Source organism: Sturnus vulgaris, chromosome 5 (assembly GCF_052056855.1).
Source record: "Sturnus vulgaris isolate bStuVul1 chromosome 5, bStuVul1.hap1, whole genome shotgun sequence".
NCBI lineage: Eukaryota > Metazoa > Chordata > Aves > Passeriformes > Sturnidae > Sturnus > Sturnus vulgaris.
The window spans coordinates 63,789,361-63,814,874 of NC_142247.1; positions in this window are offsets into that span (position 1 = coordinate 63,789,361).

A 25,514-nucleotide genomic window follows, 5' to 3' on the forward strand; every position below is an offset into this window, starting at 1 on the left:
CTTCTTATTTTTTGTAGGGAAGAGGAGCCTAACTCCCATTTAGATATTCTTATTTTTGTTTCTGTGGGAGTCTCCAAACAATACTGCATTGTATTTATGTATCTAACAGTTGGAGCCTGCATTTTCTCTTCAGTGATGCTCAGGAAGCTGGATATTGTATAACAACTAATAAGTCATGTCCTAGACAAATTATAAGTCAGGCTCTATTAGGTGGATCCCAGAATTCTATAGCTTTTTATTTAAAAAAAACTAGATGTGAAATGTATTTTTGCATGTTGAAGAACTTTACATAAATCTATTAATGCAACTGCCTACTTACATTTCCCATATTCCAAAAATAAACTCCCTCAGTACTGGCCTTGGCTCATATACCTAAATAAAAATATATGAAATAAAAATTGAAAGCAGCCTAATCCTTTTAGCATCCATCCTCATGGGAAAAGTTCAGCTGAAGTCAATGGAAAAGACTCGGGGATATTAGATGAATTCTCACTCTAACCAGACATATAAGGTTATCAAAATAAGCTACTGGTTAAATAAAGATGGTTATTTTAATTGCAGCATAAAAAGGTGAAATTCAGTTTCATGAAAACAATTTATATTACATATTTGAGGGCTTGCTTGATTTCATGGGCATTTTAGTGCTGGACTTGATGCTATAGACCATGATAATATGGGCAATGAAAAGAATAAAATCCTTACACTTCTTTTGAAAGTGTATCATACTTTCAAGTGTTTTTGATATAATTTCCAAAAATGTGAAATGCTTCTCTTGAAAATGATAGCACAGTTGAGCATTTTTTATTGAAAAGTTAATATACTGTAGCAACTAGGCAACTGGCATATCTTGGATCTGTCCATGTAGGAATTTGTTTACTTTTTTTAGCAAGTAATGTAGTCATCAACAACAATCTTGCAATCAGCAGCAACTTGTGTCTTCTGCTACCTTATTGATGCACATTATTATTCACAACCTCCTGCAGATCTGAAATACTACTGGCTTCTGAAAACTTAAAAAGTATGGGGGAATATTAATGCTCAGACTAAGAAAAGAACACTAATGTCTGAAGACCTAAGATTCTGGATTGTCCTGTGTTTTGCATCAGTGTCACCTTAAACAGCAGATATGCTACACTAATGTTCAGACTGAGCAATGTTTCATGGGTATTCTGTTTATTTTTTAGAGAATTTCATGATAAAACAAAGTACAAGTGGGCACCAGACCTGTGAAACTTCAGTTATAGAACCAAAAGACAAATTACACACCCAAGTTACACACCCAGGGAGAAAATACAGTTTGTTAGAACTGTATGGATGCAAGTAAATAATATATTAAGATGAATTTAGTTTAACAGTTGCTTTAACACAATAGATGCTTAGTAGTAGATGGTTTAAAAGCTGTTGATAAAAATCTGTATCTGCACCGATGACTGGAAAGACATGTTTTTGCCATTCAAAACTTCTCTCAGCTGGAAGGAGAAAATGAACATTCATTTGCTGCTTTCGTAGGAAAGTGGTTTGTCTATTAGACTAATAAATGAGTGGGGATGAGGAGAAAGGCAAAAAGATACTGGAAGCTTTACTGCATTTTTCTTTTTAATTTCAAGAACTCTACTGGTTGCTGTGCATATAAGAGATCTGAGAAGATGGCAAGGTCCAAGTTTCCTGAGAATTAAAGGAAGAAGCTCCTACCTGTGTGGCACACTGGAGACAAGTGCTCAGGTGCTCAGCAGTTTGAGATGGGCCCAAAGTAAAGCAGCATCTGGTGAAATGTAAGGGAGAATAATGTGGCAAGCCTGAAGTGCAGGTGTCTGCTGGGCTGCTTTCAGCCCTTCTGTTGATTCAAATGTACATTGATTTGTATTCAAGTGCTACATTTTGCCGTGCTGAGGTGGCCAAGCCCTTCACTGTCTCTGCACCTTGGTTCTGCTTCTCTCCTGAGAGCACATGGTGACCCCTCCACAACAAAAGTGCCCCTGTGATTTTCGTGTGTTTCATTCAGTTGACTGCAAATCTTTTGTTGTACACAGCAACCCACTCAGCCTGGTTAGCTGTTATCTAGTCAACCTGAGAAACTTCAAAATTAACTGTGTGTTCTAAACTATCTGTGGAAACCAAACAGGTTCCTTGAAGAGCTAGTTCATTGCTCTCAGGTGAATAATGGAGGATGACACGAATGCTGATGTCTCCACCTACAAAGTAAATCTAGATGACCAGCTTAGATTGGATATCTAACTTCAGATGGTTAAATGTAACATAAATATCACCTATATTTGGGAATTTTTTCCCTTGAACACAGTATTTCTAATTGCTCAAGCCACTTGTCTTCAAACTTAAGAGAAAAATAAAAACTTCTTCAGGATTACTCATTTTTCCTATATGCTTTTCTCTAAACCCCATCTTGGGGTTTTAGCTACATGCTGACATAAAGTTCAGAGTCTGGAAATTATAACATAATTTGGAATCTTTAAAACTTTATCCAGAGCAGTAGATTTACATAGCTTTTTATTTTGGTTCTCAGGTTCCTTCCAGAATTCCTCTGAAAAACTGATCTTACCAGATATTGGCAGATTCTTTTATCATCCATGTATGAAGTTATAATGACCCTAATTCCTACATTCTAATTGGAAGTATCAGCACATTAAAAACCTTTCTCTTCATTATCCCAGGTATCTATAGCAATGGTATTTAGAAAATGTAACTGACCGTAAAAAGTCAAATTGTTATTTTATAGTTACAGAAATCTTTGTATTACCATTGTAAGCCATTTCCAATTTATGGAGAGACTGCAGTTATGTTCTCCATATACAATTGATCACAACAGCAACAGTGAATTTTCTGCCTCTTTCTTCCTCCATCTGTCTGCCTCCCTCTACCCCCATAATGAACCAGCTGGTCATTAAAACTTGCAGCCAAGTATACAAGGAGTAAATTACTGCCCTCTGTTTTGGAAAGCCAAAAATACCCACAGGTTTGTTGATCAGCATGTATGCCTGTCAATCAGCGTGTTCCAAACTCAGAAGCTGACAATGCATGTGCTACTCTGAGAAGCTGACAGGGATGGGGCGTGGAAACTCGGGATACAAGACATTGGTTGAGGGGAAAAGGGGCATGTGAGATAATTGACTGCAAGAACTGGCCCTCTACTGCTCATGTTGTTTGTCTCTTGCTAGTGAAGGTGAGGGATGAGAATCAAAGCAGCCAGAATAACAGAACTGCTGGCTTTTATGTACTTGAAGTTGTGATGGAGAGTGTATGTGAGCACATAATGTCATACACCTGAGAACCATAAATCAGAGGGGAAAATAAGTGTTACACACTAAAAGGCAGTGTTTCACATTAAGTAGAGAAGTAAGGTGAGGATTTTTATTTAAGAAGTCTCTATTCTGTTAACCTTTACATCTGGAAGGGAATCAGAATGTAGAACTAAAATGCAATGCTAGCAGAGTGTAAATAAAAACAGATAACATTACACTACAGGCACAGTCAAGAGTTCAGCTACACAAAACAGACAAGACCAGCTTGCCCCTGCCATGTATTTTAGTTTTGTAGCTAAACAGCTTAGCAGACCTTAAACTTCATGTTTAATTGCTTATCCCTTTTTATACTAAAATACCCTCATCATTCAGTGTCATGACATCTTACGTGCTCCATCTTCAGGCATGGGTCGGATTTTGTGTTTGGAGAGAATAAGTGTTTACAGAGTTGCTCAACAATCAAAGTGATATGCATAATTGTATATGCAGTTTCTATTCTGAATAGTAGCCAGGTTAGCTAAAATATTTAACCTGGTTCCATGCTGGATCTGTAGGCACTGATGGGAATCTGTCAGGAATTGCTGTGGTCTTCAGGGTACCACAGGATCTCTGGCAGGGATGGCATGCTGAAGATATCTGTATATTATACATTGTGGTGCTTTGCCATCTTATCTCTAGAACACGGCTTTCCAGGGTTTGTCAAGGTCAGTCACTAGTTCTTTTGAGTCCCTGTCTGCTGAAGTAGATCCAGACTTGGAAGGTGGAGGAATCTTTAGAGGTTCCTCTCTGAAGAGTTAGAGTTATAACCAGAACTGAGATTTGGGAAAGAAACTAAGAGAGGAGGCTGTTCAAACTACAGTCCTTCTAGCAACTGTGACCTTAACATTTCTGGAGACTAAATTTATGGTTGCTGGCCTCATTCTGGCCAAGCCCTAATTTTTTCATTGTCCTAGAGATGAATGTCCTCCACTACCAATGGAAAATACTTCTGTGTGCCTTCACATCAAGGGCCTCAAGTTAGAAGACTACAATTTCAGTCTTTTTTTCCATGAGTTGTAATATTACAATGCATGTTATTAATTCTCTATGTTAGTGCTTATAAGGAAGAAAATATCCATGGCAATAAAAATAAAAATGCAAGGAAGTTTCAAGTTTATTAAGAACACAATTTCTGTAGTGATTGGGCTCTGACAAGATCTAGAGAGATAAATATCAGAAAGTCCATTGCCTTGTTGTTTTGTTTTTAAATGAAGCCCAGAGGTAATAAGGGAAGGAATGGAGACTTGAAAACTTAAATATGAATGATCAGTTATTATCAATATATATTGCAAATAATAAGTGCTTTCACAGAATGACCAGTAGGTCTGCAAATCTGTCTTCAAAATGTTAATCTTTTGGACTGTTTCTATCACTAAAAGTCTGGAGTGCTTGTGTGCTGTGTTTTCAGTTTTTCTTTGTCCACCATGTATCACGGATAATTTAAATTGAAAAAAACAATTACAACAAACTGATTAATCTTAAGTCACATCAGGATTGTTTCTTGCAATCTTTCATTTCATATTTTTTTCCTGTGTGTTTATACCTATCTCCAGAGATGGGGTTCTTTTATTTCCCTTTAAATACTTTTCCACAGTCCAATAGACCTTATAATTGTTAAGACAATTTCCCTTCTCTTCAGCCTGAACTATTCTGTCTGTATTTTCTTATTATAATCTTTATAATCTTGTGACACATCTGCCTCCTTGATATTTATGCACCTCAGATGCTTAGAGATAGCAATTGTGTCTTCTCTTCTTGGTTTCCATTTAACACGCACATGAATGTCATATATGTTAAGTGCAAAAAGTATATCTTTAAAGAATGGATTTTATACATAGGGGGCATTGTCTTAGCTCAGCTATAGCTAGGAGACCTTTAGCACTTGTAGTGGGAGACAAGGTAGCTCTTTAAAGTAATTAATATGATGTCATTAGTACTTTTAGTTAATGCAGCTACATTATTATGGTATGCTATATACATAAACAAAATTTAATCTCTTTCTTGCATAGCACTTTCTTGTGAAAACAGAAGCTTTACTCAAAGGATTTCTTCTGAAGATTTATATGCTTATAAACATTTTAGGCTTAATATTCAAAGTGTATTTGCTATAATTGCTCTTTATGATGAACATCTCAGCACAGATGCACTGTTCTTTTGCAAACATCTCTGTGTAATTTATTTATCTTGATATATTAAGCCTGAAAACATTTTTCTGCGTACAAATTTAAAAATTATTAGATTAGAAGCTTCCACTGATAGAAAAGGGAAGCTGAGGAATAGGGGAGAACATTATTTGCTCATAGGCACACACACTGAGTGCGTGCTATTTGCCAAATTGAGCGAGACAAATTTGGGACTGGAGAATAAAATGCTTGGATTAATGTTTATGTGTATGTTCACATCTATGAGAGAGAATTTAACAATGTAATCTGTCTCTGATTGTCAGAACTCCTTCTGAAATCATTGTTCCTCATTCTTTTTAACAAAACCACAAGAAGATTTACATACATTTATCTGAGATCTTTGCATAGTGAAAAATGGTCTTCCTGGCACACTTCCAGAGTATTAAACTTTTGAATTGTTTTCCCACATTTATGTATGATGCTCATTAGGGTAATTTCTCTCTTTGGGACATCCCTGGATGTCAGGTGCTCCAGCTGACAGCAGAAATTCAGGCCATAACCCAGCCTTGCTCTGGGTGAGACCTGCAGGCTCATTGAAAAGGGATCCTCCAGCAATGCTCAGGGGCATGTGCAAATTAACACTTTGCCCTTGCAAGCAGGGTAGTTGCAGTCACATGGCAAAGAAATTTTGGGAACACAGCTGGGTTGGCCAGCCAAGACCACTGTCCAGAGCGTGCTGTGCTTACAAGTCCCTAAGTCCCAAGGTGTAGGTGCTTCTCAGCTTTCAAGGTTCTCAATTACCTCTGTAAATCTATCTTTTTGTGCATCTTTTCCATTATGGTATTTTATGATAAAAATATAGCTTCTATCACTGGACATTATCCAAAAACAGCCTATAGAAATTATGAACATCAGCAGGACACAAAACTACCTTATAGCATTAAAAGTCGTTGATTCCAAACTGGGTAAGGAGTTCCCACTGTGAGAAACCTGCACAGATATGGTACAGGTTTTAAATCATATTCAAACTGCAACCTACTACATGCAGTGGAAAGTTAATTAATGTGCTAATAATAAAATAATTATTATGGAAGTATAGCATAGAGCAAAAATCTTTTTGCTTTGTTGTCAGAAAGGTTATACCCTTGGCATTTTTAATGTACAGCCTTTTCATCCTATTATTTGCCTTTCATTTCCTGCTCACAGTATGACACCCTAAGTGCAGTGTTTCTAACACACTGTGAGGACTCAGGGAATATTCAAAGTCCTATGGTATCTTGTTAACCCCCTCAGCCCTAACACCAGAAGCATTTATTACCCCAACAAGTATTGCCAGGAGTGTATTACCACTCAATTTAAGTATAAATGACAATATTAAATAATATTTAGATAATTCTGAAGAATAGTTGTTATCTATAGGCTCAGGTTAAGTAGGTAATGTGCTGTGTTCATACCAGATGGGATGCAAAACCTGGTTGGTGACAGCACTTTATTAGTCTGAGACAAAATATGCAGGGTATGTAAACAGGCATTGCAAGGCTTCACAGAATGTATGTAGGTGGGATTTTTCACCAGGGTAGAATGATCTTAAGTGAAAGATAATAAAAAAGAATCTTTCCTGATGATAATGAAGAAAGAGCAGATAAATTTAGCTAAGTACACTCAGACAGTACAGGAATGGGAAGAGGGACAGAGACACTGTCCAGAAAATTAAAAATGTGTGATGAAAAAGAAATTGGATTTCACCTGGGGTCAGTGCTCTGACTCTTTTGATGTACTTTCAAGGTTTGAATGCAAGAGTTAGACATAAGTTCCAGGAGTTTAGTCTCCATTTGATTAGATTACAATAATGTCCACCTCCGATATGAATTCATGCCCTACATTCTCCACCCCAGCTCAGTTGAGGGATGGATTAGTGGCCAGTTCTGGGGTATATGGAACAAGTTTTCCTGTTCTTTCAGGCTTCAAACTGCAGCAGCATTGCTCTGTGGTGTGGCCATTTTCTCCTATCTTCTCATCCATTTTTTCCCCAGATTCATGTGCAGATTGTTTTGTTACCACCAACAAGCAAATCATTCCTTGTCATTTCAAGTGAATCTGGAAAAGATAAGAGAGAAGGATTTTTGGTTCTTTTCTTCAGACTAGTTCTCATACCACAGAAAAGTTCAAGTTAGAAATTTTAATATGGCCATTTTAATTGCTTGGGTTGAATGGGAAAGAGCTCAGTCTATTAGAGCCTAATATTTGTTATGCTAAGAAGTCATTAGAAAACAGATCTTCAAACTTTGTGACAATCCTGATATGAAAATTAAAGCAAAAGGCTCGTGAAGGAAAAGAAAATCAGGAATCCCATGTGTTTTCCTGGGTCTCATCACTGCTTTGATTATATAATATTACACATCAGGTTGTCTTGTCTTATAATCCACAAGTTGTAGGTGATGCAATAATGGCATGCAGAAAGATGTGCCAAAAGCATCAAGCACAAACAGTGTTACAATATCACCAAAACTCTCACAAAGCAATGCCCTCTTTTATTGTCCCCATGGAAACTGAAGTCATACAGGGGTGTGAGACTTCATGTCTGGAGCATTGCATGTAGCTTTATGTGCCTTGCTCAGGAGTCTCCACGGCATGGACAGTCTTTGTAGCATCTTTCTTCAGACAGGGGAGAAGGATGGGCACCCCTGGGGAGGTCTCAGCCCACCCAAGCCACCAATGGCTCATGGGAGTGGTTTGTCTTTCTCCATTGATTTTATATATATTAGATATCTAGATATAGATTAGACGAATCTGAGCCCAAGAGTCAAATGGGCGACTCAGGCAAATAACTTGGAAGGAAGAGGTAGCAGAATAAGCAGAACTATTAGAAATATGTGTCTCCTTGAAGCCTGAGATGATCTGTAGGCTTTTTGAAAGGTTTGGTGAGGAGTGCTAGAGAATGTCTTGGAGGGTGGATGTGCTCAGGGAGTCTCCAACAAATACGAGTAAGATTTCATGAATTCAAGGGCACAATGCATATTCTGTGTTGAATAGGTGATTTTCCCGTGGCAAAAATTTGAACCAAACAAGCACAAAAAATTACAGAGTCACAAAGCCATGAGTTCTTCTATGCTGAATAGTTAGCATTTACCCATTCTCTTTTTGAGTCACTATGTTGATAACCTCGCTAGTGCTGAACCAGAAACATATTTTGTTTTGCTCCAAATACTCTAGTAAAAGGCTTGAGAAGAAGAGTGTTTCTGGATCTGCACCAGATAAGGCCAGTTCAGGGAGAACTGTGGCACAATGTACGTGCACAAAAAAAGAAACTCAGTTTGTAACTATCTTCAGAAAAATAACACCAGGTTCCCGAGTTGCTAAAACAGCAGAAGCTAATGGGCTTGTTGAGTTCACCCAAATTAATTCTGGTATGAATTTTATTTTGAGATAAAAATGACCCCCTCATGAGTCTGACAGAATTAAAATCTTTCCTCTTAGCTCAGTATAATTTTTAATTATTAACTGATTTGTAATAAAGACCTAATGAAAGCACTCTTAAGTGTTTCATTTTGGATTGTTTTAAGGTGAAAAAGAGCTACTCTTTTGGTGGACTGGCAAGTGATGGGTGAGTACCAGATGTGGTTAGAAAGTGGATAGCTGCTAAAGTAATAATGCCTGAAATTCTGTTTAAAACTATTTCAAGATCTAGCTGCCCAAAGGGGTGAAAAGATTTCTTTTGCAGTTATAAATTTCTCATTCTTTCTTCCCTGGAGTATCATAGAAGTGATGGAGAACATAATATACCAATTAGTTTCTGCAGCAAAATTCCTCAGCAGAGATGTGTATTGTAGCAGGAAAAAAAATGTTTTCCTACAGTTGTAAAAGAAAGTATAGAAAATTACTGACAAAACCCTGCACTGACTGTGAATGATCCGTGTAATAATACAAGAAATTCTGAAAGAAATGCATATAAACTCTGCTTACCACAAATATCCTTCAGTATTTTACCTCAGTTCAGATGATTTTCACCTGTGTTAGTCTGGAGAGCCACCACTCCAGGGTAATGTATTGTAAAGCTTTTTGAAAATTATTGCCAGTTGTTTGTCATGTTATGCAGGTGACAAGAGGAATTGCATTTAATTACATAAATCAAATGTTGCAATGTGTTTGATAAGGAAGAATCACAGAATTGTTTAGGCTGGAAAAGACCTTTAAAATCATTGAGTCCAGCACTTAACCCAGCACTATCACGTCCAGACCTAAATCAAGTCTGTAAGTTCTACTTCTACACATCTTTTAAGTCCCTTCAGGGATGGTGGCTCTCACTTACAAGTGTAGCTTGTTATGATACTTGACAACCCTTTTGGGCAAGAAATTTTTCTTAGTGTCCGATCTAAACCTCCTTTCCCACAACTTGAGGCCATTTTTTCTTGTTCTATTACCTGTTGGGACAAGAGACTGACCCCCACCTGTGAGAACCTCCTTTCAGGGAGTTGTAGAGAGTGACAAGGTCCTCTCTGAGCCTCCTTTTGGTCAAACACCCCAGCTCCCTCAGCTGCTTCTCATCAAACTTGTGCTCCAGACCCTTCAGCAGCTTTGTTACCCTTCCCTGAGCATATTCCAAGACCTCAATGTCCTTCTTACAGTGAGGGGCCCAAAACTGACTGTAGGATGGGAGATGTGGCCACCAGTTACTCACACAGGCCAGGATGCCCTTGGCCTTCTTGGCCCCTGGGCACAGCTGGCTCATGTCCAGCTGCTGTTGACCAGCACCCCCAGGTCCTTTTCCTCCAAGCAGCTTTGCAGCCACTCTGCCCCAGCCTGGGGCACTGCCTGGGGTTGTTGTGACCCAAAGGCAGGACCTGGTGCTTGGCCTTGTTGAACCTCACACAGTTGACCTCAGCCCATCAGTCCAGCCTGTTCACATCTGTCTGCAGAGCCCTCCTGGCCAACCTGGAGTCATCTGCAAAATGGCTGAGGAAGCACTCGATCCCTGTGAGCCAGGCTTATCTCTAGCAAGTGTTGTTTTATCCCTTTCCCCCTTCAAATCCACTTGAGAAGCTGTATCTGACACAGGAACTACTTGACAGTCTTGCCTAATTGTTGTGTCAATCTGACTTTTTTTGTTGAGGCAGCCAACTTCATCCCACAAATGCATTCTGTATCTGTTTTCAATTGCCAGTTTCCGAGCTGTATCTCGGGGCGGGTGAGCTCTTTTTAAAGCACAAACCACACTCCGTGAATTGATTAATTCAGATGAATGGCATCATGGAAAGTTAAGAAAAAACAAGCTCTGAGTGACAAAGCTTAATATGATTATTACTTCAACATTTAGAATTCTTTATTTCTTGCTGCTTTCTACTTCCTTTTGGAAAAGGGCCAGAAGAAAAAAATGAAAAATATCCAAAGGAAGTAAACCCTGATTTGCCCCAATGGATTATTTTGCATTTATTTTGGACTTCAAAAACTGTATTTTTACAACAAATTTATGGCTTTCCTTTCACCTGATCATTTCATGTCAAGGTTACAATGCAGATTTTATGAACATCAAGAAAGAATAACCAAGATTCTGTGAAGCAGTAGAAGTAAAGCGAGCGAGGCATTCAAACAATGAAGCCTTCATTTTGAAATAGCTGGATTGTGAATATTCCTGACACGAATTAGTTAAGATATAGTAAAAGTGTCTCCAGGTGTCTGGCCTTCCATTTTAAGTTGAAAGCACAACAACAAAGTAGAAATGTGGTAATTCTTTCTTGTACTTGTGTTCCTGCAAAGTGCAGTGACCATAAAATGTGTTCTCTACTGCTACAGGAATAGAGCATCCCTCAGACATAATGATAGGAGTGATGGTAACTTTGTATTGATCCCAATAATCTCTCAAATCATATTTATTTAGGCTGTTGCTAGACTTCATATTTTCATTCACAATGACAGTAGAGCTTGCAAAATATTCACTTAAGCCATCCTCCCCTTTAGAGGTCTCACAAAGCATTATTTCAATTAAAAAAAGACTTAATACCACTATGGTTGTCATGTATTAAAATACAATAAAACCTTCTTTTTTATAGTGACATACTGTATTTTTTCTCTCTAAATGAAATTCTGCTCTTAAGCCCGTTTTCAGAAGGTAGACTCTAATCTTCCCTGCATTTAGACCTAACTGACTCATGTAATTGTGTTCTTAGAAATGGTTCCTTTGAAAAACACCATCAGTGAACCCCAAGAGTCTTGAGCCTACCAGCTAAATTAGTGGTGTGGGACCAAGAAAGGATGCTGCAGAGAAGAAAAATGAAAAGAAGATGACATTTGAAAGTTTCATATTTCAGTTCAATAGTTCATCTTTATTAGCATTGTATTTTAATATGCACTTGACTAGCCAGGCATTTATTTTCTCACGACAAGCTCACCTAAGGACAAAAATGGATCAAAGATTACAGTCAATCTTCAAAGAAACTGGCACAGTATTAGCATATGAATTGAAATCTAATCCATATTTTAGATTACTGAAGAAAACAAGGAAATGTGCAGTGCTTGAATGATAATGGGCTCCAAAGATACATTGATGTGGCCCAAGAAGAAAATGGGTATGGAGAGCAAATGTTTAGGGTTTAAAGATGATTGAAAAACAAAAAAAATATGATATTTTAATTCTCAAAAATATGAAATGTCTATATTAAAATTTCCATCTATTCCTATGGAGTCGCACTTAGGACATGTCCAAACTAAAACCCTGATTCTTCTCATTCTTCTTTAGACATGGGAAGAATATAATATGAGTAAAATTTTACTGATTTGGGATGGCAGAGACCTTGCAAGGTAAGCCTGGAGAATGTGATCATTGAAACCAAACCTACATAACTCAGGTCTAGACTTTGAAGCCTCATTTTCAACTCATTCAGTTTAAATCTGATCTGAACAGAATCACTGTCCATTTATCTATATTAGATATAATGAAAACAGATAGGAAACCTCTTTCTTACTGAAACTCTCCATACAATTCACTAGTGACCTATTACCACTGCAGCTGAAATTTCTAATAAGATTAAATTCAACATCATTGGCACTCAGAAAAGGCCATCTAAACCCTGAATATGGCTGATAAGCACTCTGACCTGCCCAGTGAAATGTTTTATACTGTTGCCAGTTCCTACAATGTCTGAACTAATTCCTGAGGAAATAGACTGGCACTACCACAATACTTGCAGTAGAAGTATTAAGATTCTGACTTTTCCCCCTGCTCTACATGATTAAAAAATTTAATGAAGTTGGATTTGGGGCAATTCAGAAAAGAAAAGATTTTAACTTCCTTTTAAAGTAATTTTCTGGGAAAAAAAATATTGTAGAGAATTCATGAAGCATTGTCTTTTGATTGTCAGATTCTGGTTTTATCCAAGCCCTGTTAAGGTCTAGTTCCCTAGCTAAAAAGAATGCTCCAGCATACTTCATAAGCTATTTTTCTTCAAAGAAATAATGAAATATTTGTCTGCTATTCAATTCTTCATTACATAAAAAATAAATTAGCTATTGGGCAACAAATAGAAAATATTAGATTTTGGGTTTTTTAGTATTAATTTTTTCAAAACACATGTGTTTAACTGAGAGCAAAACCAAGGTCTAAAGTATAAGTTTATACTGTGTAAAAGAAAATTACTGACAATTCTTTCAGTGTGACTAAAACCACACTAAAAGGACTATTTTTCTGAGTTACTTTATTTGCAGGTTAATTGCAAATAAATCAGTTACAATCTTACAGGAGTCAGGGAAGATACTCTGGTTTTGAAACAGCAAAGGTTCGAGAAAAACCTGCCCCCAGAGGGCCAGGTTTATAGAAACATTTCAAGACTACCAAGAAACTTCCAGTGTGCCACAGGCAGCATCTTCCTTAGCTGTGTAGTGAATCCTGCTATTGAGCTGGTAATCCATACACGAAGATGAAGTGGTAATGCACTCTCAAATTTCCTTTTTGTATTTAAATAAAAGGATGCATTTGCTAAAAGAACCAGGCTGAAAAGTTTATCCCTGAACTTACAGGAGAAAGAAGCCGATGGAAGGATTTTAAATAACATTTGAGGATTTACCCTGGCCTTAGGCAGAAATATTGACCTTACAAAGAATAACCCCACACAAGCTGATGATAAAAACACTCAGCCCTGTCCAGGGGTCAGAACTTTGCTCAGCTGAAGGCTCTATGTGCAATAAGCCAGGAATCCAGGAATAGCAGTGAAGAATAAAACCCTCTGAGGGGGACTTAACAGCATTACACTGAGAATAATATCTGCTTAGAAATGTACTGAAGTTTAAGCAATGAAAAATATAAAAAGAAAGAAAACAACCTAAAGATATACTTGGAAGAAATGAGGGGAGTTCAACCCTAGTACTTGACCCCCCTGAACAGCCAGTGCCTGGAAACTCAGGACAAAGCTGAGGCCTGGGTCAAAACACAAATGCATAATTTTAAGCATATCGACAGCCCATTGAAGAAATTAGTAAAAACCTTGCAGGCTTGATTATAAATTGAATTACTCCCATGCTTAAAAGGCTCTCCTGTACTGAGGTCTGAACCTGACAAGTTGTAAGGGAGTGAAGTTTGTTAAAGTCTCTTGGCAGTTTTTTAATCTGCAAGAACAAACCCTAATAGACTCTGAGAAGACCACACAGACAGGTACCCTTCTCAGAAAGTTACCAACACCTTTATTCCCCTTTCACAGAGCCCCAGAATGGCTGAACTTTGAAGGGAGGTCACCTGGCCCAACAATCCCACTCTAACAAGGCCATCTTATGGAAAGCCACACCACACAAAAACCCAGTCAGTAAGGTCTGTTAATAAAGGCATTTATGGGGCTATGCACAGAAAGCTGCTTTATGGCTGTTTTCATTTTTTCTCAACATAGAAAAAATTTGCTGATTTTCCATTTTTCATGGACACTAAATTCAATTAAAATAATAAAATCAGCAGCAAATATTTAAGACCAGTATTTATTTCCCGAGTCTGTGTTGCCAGTAATAAGAAGAATCATCATTTTAGTTTTCTCTACAGTTTTCCTAAACATTTTATAAAACAATCTGGCAATACCCCTAAGAATCTATCATCAGGCTCATGCCCTTGTGCATGTTATTGTTAGTATATTTTCCATCTTGCAAATGTTCAGAAATGTCAGTTCCAATAAAATTTTCTCACTAAAAATTGAAATTTAGTTATGGCAGTACATTCCTAAGTTTAAAAGTGAACCAAACTGTTTTCATGGATTTGTATCTGCTCAGTCTTACAATTTTGGATTTTAGCAGAAGAAAAAAAAAAAAAAAGATGTGACTACTGGACCTTTGCCTGCTGTTCATCTCCTACATTTTCTGAAATATTTATCTTCGAAATTGCTTTTGATCCCTCCCCCTAGTACAATATTGTTTGAGATTCAGTCTTCTGAATACCCAATATGTCCATATTTTCTGTTTGACATTTTTTCTCTATCAATATTGGATAGGATTTTCTTATTATAATGGTTTGAACTTTAGAAACACAGTGATATATATAAACAAATCTTCTGATATCTTCCAGTTTCCAGCAGCATGAGACTTGAAATGTAAATGAATGGCTCTGCCAGTTGAGAGAAGAGAATGTTTACTACTGTACATCTTAGAACAGGCTTGAGGGAATTTGCCTCTAGGAATTAAAAAAAGACAGTTCACAGATAGTAAAGCAGAACGAATGAGAGATACAAGAAAGACAAGGTTCAGAGAGATAAGAATAACAATCCGGCTAACAGTAGGTAATTTGCATTTAAATATCAGAAGCTAGAGTGAGCAAATAAGAAAAATTTCTCATTCTTTCCCCCCCAAGATGAGTGTCAAGCAGTGTAAAAATAAATAATGAGACATATTTGTAACGTTGCACATACACAGGAGAAAATACAGAATAGAAATAAATATTTGAAAATTCCCTTAACTGCTATTGGATCATGCACTTTGACATATAGGTTATAAATGCCACTCTGGTAAAAAAAAAATTCTGCTTATCTGAATTTAGCTCTTATTCCAAGGAAATTGTACAGAGAAATAATGGAATAATGAACACACATGGAAAAACAAAATACTCTCCCCCCAAAAATGCCCAGAGGCCAAGAACTCTTGTTTGTGAAAGGGTGAATCTTACTCCATGCTGAAAAACTTCATATGGCTGGAAAATTTGCAGTGAGTCTTGTTAGACCTATATTAAAATTCATAAAATTGCTATTTAAGGGATGTACACACAACCTTTTGAACGCAATCTTCCTCTTCTTGGAATGGGATTTCCCATCCTGCTGACATGTTTACTTACACTATTTATCCTTCCATTCTTGCATTTTTCATCTTTGCATCCTTATGCAAAACTCTGCTTTCAGTGTATGCACTGAAGTCAATTGGGTCACAATTTTCCATGATTTAGGTCATTTGCTCCTAAAACATAATTATGAGTAGGATCATTTTGCTGCTCTCTTAGAGCCTGATGCTTAACATGGTAACACAATTTATCTGTGGAAGTATCTATTTACCATGCTTAATCAATCAAATAAAGATATGTTAATCACTCTGCCTCTCACAGTGCAATTGGGTTGATCTCTTTGATCTCATAACAGTAACAAAGAAAGCAGCTGCTTTAGGCCTGTTTTGACTTAAAACAAGATTTTGTTTTGCCTTTTAATTCTGACCTTGAGTAAGAGTTAAACTCAATGCATGATGAAATCTTTTACTGGATATCTTATATCAGTAGCAATTATTTTTTATGCTATACATGAAACAAATTGGTGATTATGTATTCAACCTATGAGATTGGAAATCATATTGATTTCGTTTCTGCCCTTCCTTCTGATCTGCTGAGTGACTACGTGAGTCATTCAGGCCCTAAACTGTGTTTCTTGTTGATTTGGATGTTTTGCCACAAAGAAAATACTATTGAGTTTGAAAGAGCAGTGTCTGGGCAATAATTAACTGCTACCAAGATCACATGTGCAGATAATTCAGATGATTGAAATATAAATAGTAGTATCTAACAGGCCAACTTCAACATTTCTAACTGCAAAGCAAATGCAATAATGGATCATGTAGTAAAATTTAATTTTTGTTGTCTAGAGCATTCCTTGAAACAGCATTTTTTTTTAATTGAAAAAAAAGGAGATTTGCATCAGAAATTTCTGTCTTCTCCAAGTCTATATATTCTCATGAATGTTCTTCATAGGAAATTTCTGGCAATTTAGTTGATCCTCAAATGAAGCTGAGATAGATTCCCCATTCACTGGTGTAAGTGGGAAATTAATTCTCTCCATGGTTTCACCTAAATTTGGATGAAGACTCATAGTTAGAGAATATGAATCTGGAAGAGATAAGAAGCCACCTGTTGTCTCCATGTTGTGCTGATTACAGATGGGAACTTTTCCTGGCATATTTTAGGGCAATGGACACCTTATTCTGAAGAATACAATGGAATTTGGTTCTGGAAACTGAATTACTGCACCTTTTGCTCTTTACTCACACCTATAACAAAGATTTCCCTCTTTCTTGAGTGTCTTTTATTTGATTAGTAGAGAGATTGGGGCATCCAGGCAACAAATTTCAGTATATGTGGTATTAGGTGCATCCTTTTTATTGTGAAGAACATTGGGATTTATTTGGGCTCTGGAAGAATATTGACCTTGGAATCTCCTCAGTTAATATTTAACTCTTGGGTCAATAGATCTGGATAGCCACTTATTCAGAAGCCACTATCGACTCAATTGTTATTGGCAGTACATACTGTAAAAACCTTTGGAGGCTGATAATTGAGTATTTGTTACTAGATGCTATGAATAATATCACTTTAAAAACCTGATATAGTGATTACAAAAATTATCTTGTGGTCATAAATTTTTTGTGTATAGCAACATGAGTTGCATTTAAATGGAAAAGTACAAAAAATGAGACATCAGTTGTTAGTATATGTTTGGTTATTTCATTTCTTCTCTTTGTTTAGATCAGTAGTACCAGAAATTTTGTCAGTGACTAAGAATAACCCAAATTTCCGATTCTCATTAAAAATGATTTCATGGTAATTAAATGAACACATAGCCAGTATTTCAAGGGAGTACAAACTTCTTTGTCTGTCTGCCTGGAAATCCATTAAGCACAATCAAATCCTGAAACATTTTGGTTTTTATCTTTGCACAGGCATCACGTAGCAAGCTCGCTGGGGGCATTGATCCTCATCTGCAGACAGCACAGAAAGGCATCTGATAGTAACAGTACTCACTTCTTCTGGTGCAGCTCGATGCCATAGTCCCAGCCACAGGGAAAGGAGTGGGATCTGAGCTGCCAGCTCTCACTATCCCCAGGAACTCCCAGCTGATGAAGCCCATTTTGGCTGTGCTGGATTTATATGAGCTCTCTCTGGTGGATCACCTGCCAGTTGCCTTCAGCAGTGGAGGGGCACTGGACTGTGGTACGGAGATAATTCTTCACACCCAGCTTTTCATTTTCTCCCTCAAACCCAGTATTGTGTTTTGCTCCTCCTCTTTGACACTGGGGCTCTTCATAGGACTGACACAGATGACTTCAAGATTGTAAGGCCCCAGAACTTCCTCACCAAGTCCCTTAGAGGAGCTTACAGGATTTTTATGCAGCTGAGTTGGACACAAGGGAAAGAAGATATTCTCAAGAAGGCAAAACAACAAAAACTTCACTGGCAAGCTTTAGAAAATCAGTTAACTTTGGCAAAAGTGTAAAGCAACATTCAATCAACACAATCAACATGAAACATTTCACAAAGCATTAACTTAAGAAAGGGAAGCCCCCTCAACTTAGCAAACTCCAACACACCTACCTTTAAGTTAGCCAAACTCTGAGAGGAAGAAATTAGAGGGAAAAGATAAGAGATACAGAAAAGAACAAATATAGCTACCACACCTACTTCCAGCTGTGCTGTAGCTGATAAAAGACCCATGAGAAAGTATTGCATTCTGGTTTAAGTCCAATTTGGCTTTCCTAGGCCCTCCCCTAAGGTGGAACTTCTGGTTTGGTGGCGACTCAGGAGCTGGGTTAGGGATGGCAGAGGTGGGGTGTGGACCATTGCTTTGGGTCTGCCAGGGGTGTGGCACAGCTGGGATACAGATGGGATGTGCTAAGCCAAGCACTGCCTTGCAGGAGAAGATTTGACTTGCCCCTTTCCCCACATATACACCTGAAGTGTTTTGAGCCAGCAATCCTTCTGGTCTCTTGCAATGACTTATTAAAGTTATTACTTTAATAAAATTATATCTTTTGTATTTTCCAACTGTGGCTCATCGACAGGATTTCATTTTAAGTTCTGCTTCTTGGAAATGTCTTTCAGTTACATTTTTTTCTTAAGAAGCAGTAAAGACAGGCATGCCCCTTGTGAGATTGCTGGAGGTTTGGGTACATTACTGTGTCCTGCAAGAACCCAGAAAGGTGTGCTTGGCTCTTCTGAAGAGCCACTCTGTGCAGCAGTGACAGACTGATCTCTTTGGGTGTTACAAGAACATAATTTGTCTTACACAGAAACAGAGAAGGATGGCAACAAGTGCTTCTGTTTTCATTTGGGCACTCACATGTGTCTCGTGGCTTGATACTCTTAACTCCTTGTGTGGTCCTATGATGGACAGGAAATAAAAATGCAAAAGAATGGACTTTTCTGGGGCTAGAATCACTCCCTCCTGCTGGTCAGATACCTGGTATATTATCATATATTACTACCTCCTACGCAGTAGAATAAATATCAATCCTGGCATTGTGTTTTGCACCAGCTTCATGATTAAATAGTACTCAGGATGAAGATATAAATGATTAAACAGGTGGCAATAGGCTGATTCAAGAAAAACAAAGATTTTGTGATACATATATGTATTTATATATATATATATACACACATATTTATAAAAGCTAATATATATATATTAAGGCACATAAATATCTTTATGAATAGAAATCAATTAGTGTTCCAAGATGCCTTCTGATACTCTATTCATTAGTATGATGGACTACATCATGCATATAAGTAATTATTTAAATATATGAGTATGAAGGTATTTAAATAATTTACTTTTGAGATTACATAGCATTTCTGAATTCAAACTGTGTTGATGCCAAACCTACGATGATACTGGCCAAGTCAAGCTCTGACAGCATTGGAGCACTAATGATGTGGTTAATGCTGAAGTGATATAAATGATGTAAAATCTAAAAAATAAAATAGGATATTTCAAGGATCAAGACAAAATACAGGTAGGTAAATTTCACAAATGAAAAGGTACCTAACTCAGCTATGGAGATAAAGGAGCATGACTGAGAGACAAGTTTTCCTTCAGCTCTTTGTTTTAAATCCTCTGGGTTTTTTTTTTTTTTTTTTTTTAATTTTCATCCAGACAAGAAGGCTTAGAGTATAAAGGAAATAATTTTATAATGTGTTTTTCTCCACTAAGCCTCAGTTTTAAAGACATTTGAGCTCTTAAATCTTGTCTAAGTATAGAATCTCAAAAACTAAAAACCAATCCAGCCTACCTATTCTCCAAGAGTATTGCCCCTGAAAGCACTTATATTCATAGCATGCCCTTCTGTTCAGCCTACATCTCCCTGGATGCCTAACTGTAGTTGTTCAGCTGTGTGGAATAATAGAAGTGAGATGAGCTCCCATATCTTCCTTAAGGGTGTTTTGTTATCATAAGGGCACTCATCTCTGTCACAATTCCTGGAGCAACTTAAACATTAAAATGGGCAGTAGTGATGCTCTCCTGTTACCTTTTCAATTTTTGCTAAACAATTTAATGATGAGGAGCTGTCCACCAAAAACTTAGGGTTTTCCCATGTGTCATCGAACCTTGAACTTACAATACTGGATAGTTTATTTTCCATTTCTGTTGTGCAAAAATATTCTTGTAATAACTCTGACAGCTTTCTGTGACTGCTGGGATGAACTTAATTAGAGAACGGGCATTTACCTGGCTTATCTTTAATAGTCAAGTAAAAGGCTTATGCAGCACAATAAAGAAAAGAAAGGTAGCTGCTTTGAAGAATAGAGATGACAAATTTGCTTCAGCAGCCTCTAAATAGTTCAACAGCTGTAGTATGCAAGGACCCAGCAGACATTTTAAAATGAGGTAGAACAATAAATGATGACTAAAATGGCATCAGGCAGCTGATGGGGTTAAAAACCCCCACATAGTTATAGTTACCCCATGTGGTGGCACTTGATGAAATTGTCCTTGCACATCTGAAGCCACATTTCAGTGCCTGTTGTAGAACACCTGTGCTGCTCTTCTCCCTCTCCTAAAACTCACCTGGCTCAGTAATGGTCCTGAGCAGAAAGAAGCCTCTCTGAACTGGGCTGGCACAGTGCTTGCAGGTGGATGTAATTACCTGCTCATTTTGGACAGCATTCCTAACAATGTTACGACTATATTTTTTAAAATCTGACATTCTGACTTTAGGAGAGGAAAGTGTTCTTGCACTCCAGCTGGCAGTGTGATATGTCCAAGAAGTTTCTCCAGCTGGCTGACATGGGAACTAGCACTGACAGCAGAGCAGGTCTGCCTGCAGCAGTGGAAGATCACAGTTACCTGGGACCTGAGCAGCTCACACTGTGTTAGGTCTGCCAGACTTGTCATTTATGATACAAGACTTTCATACTTAGAGGGCTCAGTTCAGCTTTAGTTATATAAACAGGCTTCATAACTTTAGAAAAATCCATTCAAACAGGAAGAGCAGGCACTCAGTTTCCTGGTCTCCTTCTAGACATTCAGGTCCTGCTTTCTTGGACCTAAAAGTGGTTTGCCTTTAACAGGAGGGGAGCAATGCATGCTGATGCAAAAGACTGCCAGGAATAATATTCAGCATTGTGTTTTCAGGATTTTCACTTCTTGAGTCTCTGCTTTAATTTCTGAACTAAAATATAAAATACAAAGCACAGCAGCTCTGATCCATTATGTTCTCATCCTCAGAAGAAGGCTGGGTAATTTGGATGACAAGTGAATGAAAACCTTCATATTTCCTAGTGATTTCTTCTATGCTGCATGGACACTTGACTGCAGGCCAAGTGACTTCCCCTCTGCAGGTTTTCAGCAGCACAGAAATCTCAAGCAGATATTTTAAGCATCATGGGCTGCCCCCCAAGCCAAGTATTTACCTTTTTGAGAAAATCTTCTTAGGAACTTCTGTGGGCAAGCGGGGTTCTGCTTGGGAGGGATGTGATCAGTAAGCACATATGTACATATATGTATGTATATATGTATATGTACATCCCAGGAAGCAAAGCTTTAGTCACATTTCAAGGAGGACATCTCATTATAGGACCCTGATGATGAAACAAAGCATTTTGGATCTTGGTTTTTTCACTCCTCCCAGCACAGAAAGCAGATGGAGCTCAGGAAATATCCCAGTCCTCATAATCCCTTCCTCCTCTAAAGCCTGCAGGAGTCCTTGGGTACTGCTGGGATGTTTCTGTTTAAAACAGCAGTGTCAATATTCTGCTCTGGTTTGTGTAGGCTCACACCACTGCACTAATAAACCCTTGTGAAACTGCTGTAAGCAACGTGATCATCCAGCATCATGAGCAGTTCTTTTCTTTCCCCAAGAAGAAACTTTTCATGTGTCTTTGAAGATTATTTGATAAATAATATGCATACTGTGAAATCTGTGCTTGGTAAAATTGCTGAAGGTGTGTTCAGAAGGAGAGAAGAGTGGGGTTTCTGGCAGTGCCAATGAATGGTTGTGCTGGGTCTGAGCCTGCCTCTGGATGTCCTGCCTCCCCATGCAGTGAGCATGGGAGTGGCATCCAGTGTTCCCAGCATTATGGTACAGTCCCTCTCAAGATTTGGGATGTGCTAGGGCTAGAGAGCTCTTAGAATGCAAAGATGATTTTGCTGTGTTGAGTACCTTAAGAATTGCTTCAATAGAAGCAGAAAAGTTTGAAGCTATTCCCAAACAAGATTATCTTTGTAATTTTAGGTATGGAAGATGCCCTCAATCTGAAAACAGCCTTTCACAGGGTGGTCTGTCAGGAACTTCCTAGTGGAAGCTGAACTTTCCAGGAATCAAAATGGTGAACTGGAGGTGTAATTACAGTAGAAGTGTTGCAATAACACTGCGTTTCAACACCTCTTCTGTCACCAACCACCCTGAGTACCTGGCTTGGGAAGGTAACAGCTGTTCCCCAGACATTTGTGAAGATCTTTGGTTGTAGTCTTCCCTTATGGAGGAGTGAAAAGAGTGTGATAGTGACAGTTTTTAAATTTGTAGTGAAATATGTTCTTGCGAAAAGCACCTGATCAGCAGAGCAGAAGATGCACGTCTCTTTGAGGAAAACTGTACAGCTTTGTTGCTGAGGCAACAGTGGTACATGGGAAAGAGAGATTCAATGTTTGAAACCAGGGCAGAGTTTCTGTGCACCCTTAGGATCCTTAGGCATTGACTCAGTAAAGCAACTTGGTTTTCCCATGATGTCATTACAGTGTGTATTCAAAGACATGGTCAGAAGAGGACTCTTTTTCTGTTCACATACTTGGGCTATTTTTTTTGTAAGACATGTAAGTTCTTTAGGACCAGAACTGTGTCTCACTGTGTGTTTGTTCAAATGCCCAAAACAAAAATAGATCTGTGGTCAGGTCCCCAGGTGCCAGCATAGCCCATAAATTAATGGTGGTGGTAAACACACGGAAAGCTCATTTGAGTTAATGGAAAAACCTCTTTATCATTTTATGTGTTTATATTTTGCTTTGAAAAGCCAAATCTAATAATAAAAAACTCCACTGTACATAAGTTCAAACAAAATTTAATGCCTAGAATGTCAGTAGATCCAATGGATCATATGCTCCTGCTGCCAGGGCTTTGCCTGTCATGGCTTGGAGTAGTCATGTGCTTGAGGGGGCTGGAAGTTGTGTTTCCATGGTTATGTAGCTCCCGACTTTCTTTTAATAACCCAGACAAGAGATTTGTTAATGTTCACTACTGATAATGGGAAATTATAGAAAAAAAATTTTCCCAAGAGCTTTTTTTCTGTTCTGCACTGTGCAAAGGATGCGATGAAAAAATAACAACAATTCATCCACATAACTAGGAGCTTCTTAAAACCAGCAAAATGTGACTTTCATGCCATTGCTTGTGAACAGCTCAAAAAAGAAGGCACAGTTGACCTGTCCCAGTTGTAAATGAATCTTTCTCAGGTGAGAGTATTTACCCTTGGTGACAAATCTGTGAAGAGCATCATATACAGGAAAGGTTACTCTGGCAGTCAATGGTCCATTCTTTTCCTGTGATTGCATCACATTCCAGGAATCCTAATAGAAATAGACACTACACTTATGAATAATATGTTGAGAGAGGCTTTTATTCATCTTTTGCATCAGGGTATATCAAGATCTTTATTTTCTGTGGTCAATTGAACAGTAATTGATGCTAATGATAGTACACGATGTTACCAATAAGGCTCTCAGAGTTTTTAAAAGTAGTGCAGCTTGGTGAGTATTCAATATTAATATCCATTATATTTTCAATGTTGAAAGGGCAGTTCCAAAGGAAATAGATTGGCTTTTTTCATACACTGAAGTTTGCAATTTGTCAGGGAAATATGTAGTCTCAAGATATGAATATCTATTTTAAAAGAAGAAAATAGAACTAATACAAAGAAATTAGCAACTTTTATTATTCCAATTCAGAAGGGTTCTGATGAATATGAAAATATATTCTGAAAAAATAATATCAAAAACTGAATGCAGTCAGTACCTGTTGAAGTTCATGAGAACTGATGGTAAAAACAGAATTGGGAACTTCTGGAGTGTACTGTCAACACCAATACATACCCTGGTGATCCTTGGGGTGCCATTTAAGTCAAAGTGTTGAAAATTTTCACCTCGATTTTTCAGAGGAATTGAAAAAAGTGTAATTTTAGCTAAGGTTCTTCTGGAACCTCAGCTTCACAGGGAGCTGGAAATCGTATTTAAAAATAATACTTAATGTATCTGATTTTAGGCACGCATATGATCTTATCACCTATATGTCATAATTTTCTAAAATAATAATGAATAATGATGGACAATAATGGATCATTTTCAAGTTTAACTTTTTTTCCTCTGGCTCACTTCAGGATTTCTATACAAGGAGTTACAGAATGGCAAAATAATATTTGATACTATAACTTTCAAATTACTCTCATAATATTAAAGGAATTCAAGAAATGCAGATCCAGCTACTCTTTTAGGTCTTGATTTGATTAGACACTTGAGGAAGAGCCTGATTTATAGTCTAGGAGCTGGATCATTAAAATTAGTGGGTTTAGCAAGAGCCTTAAGTATTAGTGACCATTCATAGCAATTACAGGAGTGATGCAAATACTTGACTGCAGGTGTACCATATTAAATCTGTATTTCAGTAGTGATATAAAAGGAACTTTATCAGAGCCTGTCTTAAAAATTGCTGAAACTCTTTTCAGTAGAAATAGAAACATTTTCATTACCTTGAGCAGATTAAAAGAGAGATCTTCCAAAGTTATTTCATGGACACCTACTTGTGGCTCAGAATTGTGTCTAAAAACTTTTAAAAGTAAGACTATCCTTTTTCTCAAAGACAGTGATCACATGTGGTCATTGAAAATGTTTAGGAACTTTCTTAGAATGATTAAGTTTATTAGCCTTCAGGACAAAAAGAAAATTCTTATTCTATTGTTGCACTGAGATGTTGCACATCATTTGCAAATATTTATAATTGTAATACCGTTACTTCCAGATCTCAGTGCCATCTGATTTAGTGCAGAATTTAAATACAATGTCTCAGGTTACGACCTGTATTACTTTACTGTGCTCTGGGCATTTCAAATCAATAACTGTGTCATATTTTAGTTCATGCGTCAGCAGTGAGGTTGTGAAACCTTAAATATATTATAACATTTCCCCAAATTAAGAAAAAAATTGATTGAAAGCAATTTTTAATTTTAAAAATTTGTGTTTCTCTTTCTGTTTGCTGGACTTAAGAGTGCAAAAATGATAATTTAAAATGTAGAAATGGTTACTTGCCATGTTACATGACAAAGATGCTACCAAGTGTCACAACGTCTTTTGAGGATAGGATGGGTCAAGAGCTAAGGAAAGGAATAAAGGTATCTCTAGGC